Source organism: Lactuca virosa, chromosome 1 (assembly GCF_052849685.1).
Source record: "Lactuca virosa cultivar CGN04683 chromosome 1, Lactuca_virosa_CGN04683_v6, whole genome shotgun sequence".
Lineage (NCBI taxonomy): Eukaryota > Viridiplantae > Streptophyta > Magnoliopsida > Asterales > Asteraceae > Lactuca > Lactuca virosa.
This window is the reverse complement of record NC_136426.1, coordinates 56,755,256-56,764,799: the sequence shown is the minus strand read 5'-3', so window position 1 is coordinate 56,764,799 and position 9,544 is coordinate 56,755,256.

The following is a 9,544-nucleotide window of genomic DNA, read 5'->3' as shown; positions in this document are numbered from 1 at the left end:
ATCGATCTACAGAAGGTGGCGGGAATATAGCTGATGATGGGGGGATTGTGGTCAAGATTAGGGTTTTCAGTTCGATTGAAGAGGTGTTGAAGATGGTTATGAAGGTTATGTAGGTTCGATGGTTTTCAGAAGGTTATGAACATGTCGAATGATTTTGAGTTGTTGAAGATGCTTATGAAGGTTTGATGGTTTTCAAAAGAGTATCAGTTTATTTGATTTTGGTTTAGGTTTTGTATAAATCGATTTAAAATTTTGATTTATGGACAAAACATAAAAATTAACTCAAATTATAAGGACCATTTTATCTATTAATCAATAAAATGTCATGTGTCACTTTTGATTGGATCCCTAATGTGTAACCCTAATATGCATTTTCTAATGATCATTATATTAAATATATATATATATATATATATATATATATATATATATATATATATATATATATATATATATATATATATATGTGTGTGTGTGTGTGTATATGTTTTGTCAAAAGTTAACAAGCTAATTTTTTAACCAAATTAGTAAGTGTTGTGTGATGTTTATTTTAAAGTGTTAAAAACTAGAGTGTTTTAGATTCTTGAAAATATATGAACATTTTGGTCGTGCCCAAGATCATGGGTAGAAAACTAAGATACTCTGAAAACTGTTTAATAAAATTGATTTATCCTTAAATGAAAGCAAATGTATTAGAGATGCTTGGGACAAAAATAGTGCTAAAAATGATTGATAAATAGTGCACAAGAATGTGTACTCGATCCCTTAGTCCTTTCCTTATTCACATAAGGAATTAGTCTTAATTTTCCAAGCTGAAAGTTCTCATTCATCATACTATACAACTTGCATGATTCCGAGTTTCGGTCCAATTGAACCTTGGGTGATGAGAATCTTTCCTTATTTGGTAATATTAGACACGACCACAACCGAAAGAATCAAATCCATTTTTCCAATATTGCTATCAATGGAATCTTATAAGCAACAACTTTTCACAAATGCCATTGTAAGGATACTTAAAATAAATAAAATCAAAACCTTTTTCTTTTATTTTAAAACTTTGCGGAAAAACTTATCCTTACAATCCATATGAAAACCTTGTTGTTATCTATTCCTAAGCAATATAAATATCATAACTCTTAAGTAATAGCCCAAAATTCTGATCACCGAACCATGCGATTGAAATCCATCTTCGCGATCAGAATCAGCATGTACTTAATAGAGTTAGACAATGAACTTTACCTGAAGTAGAGCCAAACTTATTGACTTTAACATCCTTAGGTAAATTTGGCAGCTTCGTAACCAATGCCCCTTCCTTTGGCAATAGTTACCTATGGACCCTTGATAATGGGACTATCTCAGACTTCGCCTCTCTCTTTACCATTGGGTCAACCGAGTTGACTATGGCCCATCCCTTTCCATTGGGAAGAGAGAGCTTTACTGGATATCCAATGTCATCATTGTCAATGTCCATAGCGTTTTAGGAAGTTGATCTTAGCAAATAGATAAGATCATTAAGGGTCTTGTCTTAGTCTGTTTCATAGGATTCCCAAAAGAACTCACTATGTGACTTAGAAAGTAGTTGAGCCACCGACTTTCTCAAGACTTTAACACCCAACTCTCCCGGCTTGTCAATATGTGACTACATCTCCAAGATGTGATCACACCTAGACCTTGCCTTGCCAATAGGGCTTGAGTGACCTTAAAATTTTTAGGAACTTGTGGGTTAGGGAGAATAATTGGAGGAGGTGAAAGAAGTATGATATCCATGGGACATCATCTTCATTTAGGAAAGCTTGTTTCAAGAGATTTGGGAAGATCATAAATGTATAGACCAAACATCTTTTTGGGAGATATTCAAGATAGTTGATTTAAAGTCCTTAATATGACACCCAATATGAAATATTAAGGCTAGGACCCAACAAACTATTTTATAACTTAGAAGAGGGATGCCGTAATCCAAGCTATAAAATATTTGAAGGTAGGTGAATGACGATTCACCAATTTCCACCATGAAAAACGAAATAGTTTATTAGGTTTTAATTGGATTTGAAAGTCCTAGATCTTTGAGATTCATTGAACTGTTCAAAGGCATGTTTCAATCTCGAGTGTGCCCTTCAGGTTTTGTGACTGGGATGCCGAGGATCACAAAACAAGGTGTGAATAACCATGCAAATATACTTGGTGCCCTTAATATTTACCCCTTAATCAGTGTGCCGGTTAACCACACACGCTCCACCGATACTATGATAAATATTAAGTTACCCTTTGCCTACCTTGTTAAGTCCAGGTTAGTGTGCCGGTTAACCACACACGCTCCACTAACGACTTAAGCAAAGTGCAAAGTGTAATTTCATGGGTTAGCACCAAATTCACATTTTCCTAAGTAACTAAGATTGGGTATTAATAAGAGTTTAGTTACTTAGTATTTATCATTAATACTTTTAATGAAAGGAGAATTATAGTCCTTGTCCTACCCGTTCGGCTAACGACCCTCCACCAGTCAAGGAAGCGGTGGGTGAGAGTGGACACCCATTAAATTGCCATTTTATAGGCAGTAACCTTATACCCCCCTTATAGACCGACTTCGTGAATGAGGCATACTAACGGTAAGACTGACTTTACTCTTATACATATATATTAATATTATTAACTTATAATATTATAAAGTATAAGGGTTGAATTTTAACTTTTAAAATTCTAAGGGCTAACTTGGAATTAAAGTATTCATAAGTGAAAACTTTTCAAATTCCAAAACTTGAGGGCAAGTTTTGAAACTATTCAAAACTAATTAATTCCATAACTTATGAGTTTAAAGTAGTTTTAATAAAAAAAAAAAAAAAAAAACTCTTCAAGTTCCATAACTTGAGGACAAGTTATGGAAGACTTTAAACTAATTAATAAAAAAAATAACTTTTTTTTATTGTCACTTATGGAACTAATTAAGGTTACACTTTTTTTTAATTTAATGAAGAGACTCTTGAACCTCCATAACTTGAGGATAAGTTATGGAGTCATAAAACCATTTAATTAGAACTAGACTCTTCATTTTGTAACCTTTGCCAACTTTTATGAGTTTTATGATTCTTAAATGTGACTTTTCATATAACTTGAGGACAAGTTACAAAAACACACTTTGGCATCAACTCTTAGATTAAAATGGATTGAAAACAACTATTTCACACAACTTTTTTATTAATCTAAGAACCTCATAAGAACAAGATAATTCAAATCATCAATCTTCAAGAAATTAGCATGAACATACAAACTAATACAAATCTTGAAATTATGACAATTATCTTAGAAATTGGATTAGCATGAACATTAACACATCAAAAACAAGTTTATAAGTCCAAAAACATCTTAGGGTAATGTTCCTAGTCCAATTCCAGCCAAAACAATCGAATATATGCATTCAACTCGATTTTTCAGCTACTTTTGCAAGTATAACAAGAAAACAAGCCTAGGCTCTGACACCACTGTTGGGTTATGAGCATTCTAACACTCCTAAGTGTACATGCAACCCTAAATACCTTGGATCTATGTTTTCTCTATTATACATACAATTATGAACATCCAAGGTATTATCCTAATCTAGCATACAAAATAATAAATATAACAAGATAGAATACATACCTCTTTGATGTAGAATGTATTCATGAAGCTTGAGTGCCTAGTGCCCCAAGTGTGACACCTCAAATGGTTCACACAACACCAAATACACTTGGAATAACTTGAGAGAAACTTGAACACTCCTTGAAATCGTCTAGCCCTCACACTCACACATTAGTGCACGATTTCTTGAGCCATGAGATTCTTTTATATGGTGGCTATTAGGGTTACACCATGTAACTCATAACTTTACCCATTCCTTATGCTCCATGGATTTTAACCTCCATGGAGTATCCATGGGTCACCCCATGGACTTAGTCCAACATAAGGAATCTTGGATCACAAGCCCACATATATAAGAATGAATGATTTACACAATCAACCCATATATTTAATTAGTCTCCTTTTGATCACTTAATTAATTCCAAATTAATTCTTGATCAATACTAATTAAATAACCTTATTAATATATTAGAACTTATAATATATTAACCAACCTTAAGTGTTATTTCTCTCATTATAGTCTATCCAAATGCATGATGCCATGCAACCCAAATGGACCATGCCGGGTCGGGTCAAGTCTTACCAATTATAGTTATGGACTTAGACATTAATCCAACAATAATATCTTCATAATTTTGATATAAAAACTGGAAGACAATCTAATAAGTTTATAATGAATGTTGTAATCAATCAAACAATAATGAATAAGTAAAATCAAAGCAAGAACATTGTGATGTTCAAGGAAAACCCTTAATCATGTTGGATCTCCGACATAAAACCTCGGAAGGTGATAAACTCACATGCCTTAGAAATTATATTAAATCTTAAATAAATGTTACAAGTGCTAGCTGATCTTTGAGAGAATGTTTTTGTGCTCAAGTGTCAAAAGAATCAGAGAAGAAGAAGAAGTGAGTGTGTATGTGTGTATATGATCAGCTAGTCTTTTATACATAATGATAATAACTAAAACACTGAAAATCTTGCAAAAGTATATGTGACATCCCCAATTTTACGGTCAGAAAAGACCGATTTGTTTATGATTATTCAAAATCAGAGTATCCTTTTTGAGAAATAATATTGCGGAATTTGTTCCCAAAAACATGATAATGATATTATCAAAGCATTTTCGAATAAATGTATTTTATTTATATTAAAACATTGGGATGTCATCGTCAATACAGAGACATAAGCATAACGAAATATGACAAGCCTTATAATAAATAAACTAGTGGCCTAATACTCCTCGAATCTCTCAGCAGAATGTATCTTTTAAATCGCTACATGTATAATAAACTGAGTGGGTCAGGTTGGAAAACCGGTGAGTACATAGGGTTTTCAACCCACAATATAATAATCAGTTTGTTACAATTATATAATTCACATCAAACAATTAACTCGATTACCCATTCCCGTTATTCTCACTCCATGATCCTAGATCAATGATCTCAAGGGATCTATCTTAAAGGATCTCTAAGTGAACAATACTGCTTCACGTGTCCATTAGAAATATGTGCTAATAAGATTGTCATGGAGTGAATGGAGTACCCACATGAATAGATCATTCATACCTACAGTTTGTAGTCTTGTCCGTATGAGGTTCCTTAACATCTACAGGTCGGGGACATGCCCATGTATAATTTAGTAACACCTATAGGTCGAAGACATGTCCGTGTATGGTTCATTAATGCCTACAGGTCGTAAACCTGCCGCAGGATAATTTACTAACACTTACAAGTTGTATACATGCTCATGCTTGATTGATTAACACCTACATGTTGTAAACCTGCCCGTGTACAATTTATTAACACCTACAAGTTGTAAGACTTCGTGTGTACGATTTAGCAACATCTATAGGTTGTGCACCTGCCCATGGAGGACTTAATAAAACATCTACAGGTTACAAACCTGTCCATGTTGACTAGACTTGTCTAGATTAGTTTGTGGTCGTCCTATATACCTTATTAGATGACTAACCCTTAGCAGTACAATAATACCATGTTGGCTACAATCCCTCATTATATATTACTTCATATAACCCTTTACTACCCAATACACTTTAGGTATTATCAAATAGTTTAATATAGTATAACCAAATAATCATATCGAGCACAAGTATTGCAAATTCAGACAATAGGCACACATAGCATCTAAGTAGTTAAATACTTCATATATATGTGTAAGATGAAAGTAATTATGCACTCACTTGTTAAAGTGATGACTCGAAAATCAGACATCGCTTCGCTTCTAGTAACTGTTTTTTCCTATGACATAAACTAGTATCATTATCACTAACGCCAAGTCGAGTTCCGAATCGACTTAATTCCCGAAGCTACCCCCGTAGCCAAATCCCCGTATCGACTTGCTCCAGCGGAAATGCAGGAATTATCCAGCCAACTTAACGAACTGCTCAACAAGGGATTCATTAGACCAAGTTTCTCACCCTGGGGAGCACCGGTCTTGTTCGTTAAGAAGAAGGATGGATCTTTCCGGATGTGCATAGACTACCGTGAGCTCAACAAACTCACTATCAAGAATCGCTACTCTCTACCCATAATCGACGACCTATTCGATCAACTTCAAGGAGCTAGCTATTTTTTAAATATAGACCTAAGATCAGGGTACCATCAGCTACGAGTCCAGGAGAGTGATGTTCCTAAGACAGCTTTCCGAACTCGATATGGTCACTACGAGTTTGTAGTGATGCCCTTTGGTCTAACCAACGCACATGTCGTATTCATGGACCTGATGAATAGGGTGTGCCGCCAATTCTTAGACAAATTTGTGATAGTATTCATAGACGATATACTTATCTATTCACGAAGCGAGGAAGAACACAACCAACACTTAAGACAAGTCCTAGAAACACTGAGAGCAGAAAAGCTTTACGCGAAATTCTCTAAGTGTGAGTTTTGGATTAGGAAAGTAACTTTCTTGGGTTACGTGGTTAGCGAAGAAGGCATACACGTGGACCCTTCCAAAATTAAGGCAATCGAGAATTGGTCAGCACCGAGAACGCCCACAGAGATCCGACAATTTCTGGGACTTGTTGGCTACTATAGCAGGTTTATTCAAAATTTCTCCAGAATTGCTAAGCCTCTTACTACCCTGACTCAGAAAGGTGTAACTTTTAGTTGGGGAGAACAACAAGACACTGCGTTCCAGACTCTGAAGCAAGCCCTGGACAACGCACCTATCTTGTCTCTTCCTAAAGGGACAGAAGACTTCGTAGTTTACTGCGATGCATCCAATCAGGGGCTAGGCTGTGTACTTATGCAGCGAGGAAAAGTTATTGCCTATGCCTCGAGACAGCTAAAGACACACGAAGTCAACTACACTACTCACGATATTGAGTTGGGAGCAGTGGTCTTTGCGTTGAAAATCTGGAGACATTACCTCTACGGAACCAAGTGCACTGTCTTCACCAACCACAAAATCCTCCAGCATATCTTTGACCAAAAGGAGCTTAACATGAGGCAACGGCGATGGGTAGAGCTACTCAATGATTATGAGTGTGAAATACGCTATCATCCCGGCAAGGCCAATGTGGTAGCGGATGCCCTCAGCCAGAAAGAGTACTCAGGTCGCAGATTGAAGGAACTAACAATGAAAATCCATTCCCATCTGTCTGCCCAAATCAGAGAGGCTCAACTGGAAGCCTTGAAACCAGAGAACAGGACGGATGAAGCCTTGAGGGGAATGGAGAAGAACTTAGAGATCAAGGGAGACGGAGTTTACTACTTCATCAACCGGATCTGGACCCCAAAGTTCGGCGGTTATAGGGAGATTGTCATGAACGAAGCTCACAGAACTCGATACTCCGTTCACCCACGTTCAGATAAGATGTATCTGGATCTCAAGAAACTCTATTGGTGGCCAAACATGAAAGCAAAGATTGCTACCTACGTGGGCAAGTGTCTAACTTGCTCCAAAGTCAAGGTAGAATATCAAAAGCCGTCAGGTTTACTCCAGCAGCCAGAGATACCTGAGTGGAAGTGGGAGCGGATCAAAATGGATTTCATTACCAAGTTACCCAAAACACCGGGTGGTCATGATACTATTTAGGTCATCGTCAACAGACTGACCAAGTCCGCCCACTTCCTGCCAATCAAGGAAACATAAAAAACGGAGAGACTGACTAGAACCTACATCCAAGAGATAGTACGACTGCATGGGGTGCCCGTATCCATTATCTCGGACAGAGATAGCAGATTCACCTCGAGATTTTGGCAGTCACTGCAGAAGGCTCTTGGAACTAAGTTGGACATGAGTACATCTTATCATCCTCAAATGGACGGGCAGAGTGAGAGAACCATTCATACCCTTGAATACATGCTGAGAGCGTGCGTTATCAACTTTGGCAAGTCATGGGATACCCATTTGCCCCTGGTCGAGTTTTCCTACAACAACAACTATCACACTAGTATTAAGGCTGCTCCATTCGAAGCCCTCTATGGCCGTAAGTACAGATCCCCTCTGTGCTGGGTTGAGGTGGGTGACACACAGCTAGCTAGAGGTCAAGTCCCTGATAGCACTCTCACTGGCCCTGAAATCATTCGAGTAACAACCGAAAAGATCATACAAATCCGAGAACGACTAAAAGCCTCCAGAGATAGAAAAAAGAGCTACGCCGACAAAAGACTAAAACCCTTGGAATTCCAGGTTGGTGACCGCGTTATATTGAAGGTCTCACCCTAGAAGGGCATGATACGCTTCGGAAAGCGTGGAAAGCTAAATCCAAGATAAATTGGGCCATTCGAGATCCTCGCTAGGATCGGCCCCGTAGCCTACAAACTTCGGTTACCCCAAGAGCTTAGTAACATCCATCCCGTCTTCCACGTGTCAAACCTTAAAAAGTGTCTATCCAACGAGACTCTCGTAATTCCACTCGATGAAATCGATATCAACGGGAGTCTTAACTTCATGGAAGAACCAGTAGAAATCATGGATAGGGAAGTTAAACGAACGAAACAAAGTCGCATCTCGATAGTGAAGGTTCGCTGGAATGCCAAGCGGGGACCTGAATTCACTTGGGAGCAAGAAGACCAGATGCAACAGAAGTATCCGCATCTCTTTCCCTAGTCCATAATTATATGCATTTTTGAAAGAATTTCGGGACGAAATTCCCTCTAACGAGGGGATGATGTGACAACCCGATACTTTCTAGTCAACAAAAGTCAATTTCTGTTTAATAAAATTTCGAATTTTATATGTTCCTTTAAGTTGTTGTGGGTTAGAAAATAATCTAAAATATGTAATTAGAGGTTATATAAGTTTTCGGAACAAAAAACGCTTGAAAAATCAAGATTTCCCTCGAAAAATCTACAAACTCGTTCAGCCAGACGTTTACGGCCGTAAACCCATGGGCTGTAAACCTTTGGGCCGTAAACTCCTGGGCCGTAAACCCGTTTACCGCCGAGAACCTTTTTCCGGCTGTAAACCCAACCAGTATAAAGGTTTTTCCCGGAGAGATTATCCATTTCTCATCTTTTTCACCCGAAAACTCTCTCAAATTGCTCCCAAGAACATTCATATCATCAAGAAGAAACCTTCAAATCTTCATATTTTGACCAAGAACACCAAGAACACCAAGAACACCAAGAACAACCTTCATATCTTCAAAGGCTGCAAACCCAGTTCACATCCGTAAACCTAGTTCACGACTGCAAACCCAGTTCACAGCCGTAAACCCAGTTCACAGCCATAAACATAGGTCACAGCCGTAAACCCAGTTCACGGCCGCAAACAACCTTGAGCCGAGAACCTTGGCTGAAAACCCTTTCTTTCCACTTCAAACAAGTCTCGGTAACATTCCTAACCCAAAAGCAAGTGTTTTCTAACACTTTAATTAATGGTTTCGCTAATTTAAATACAATTATGTTTGTAATTATCATTAGGACACCATTAATTCCGCGTACTTCAACTCGAGGGTCAT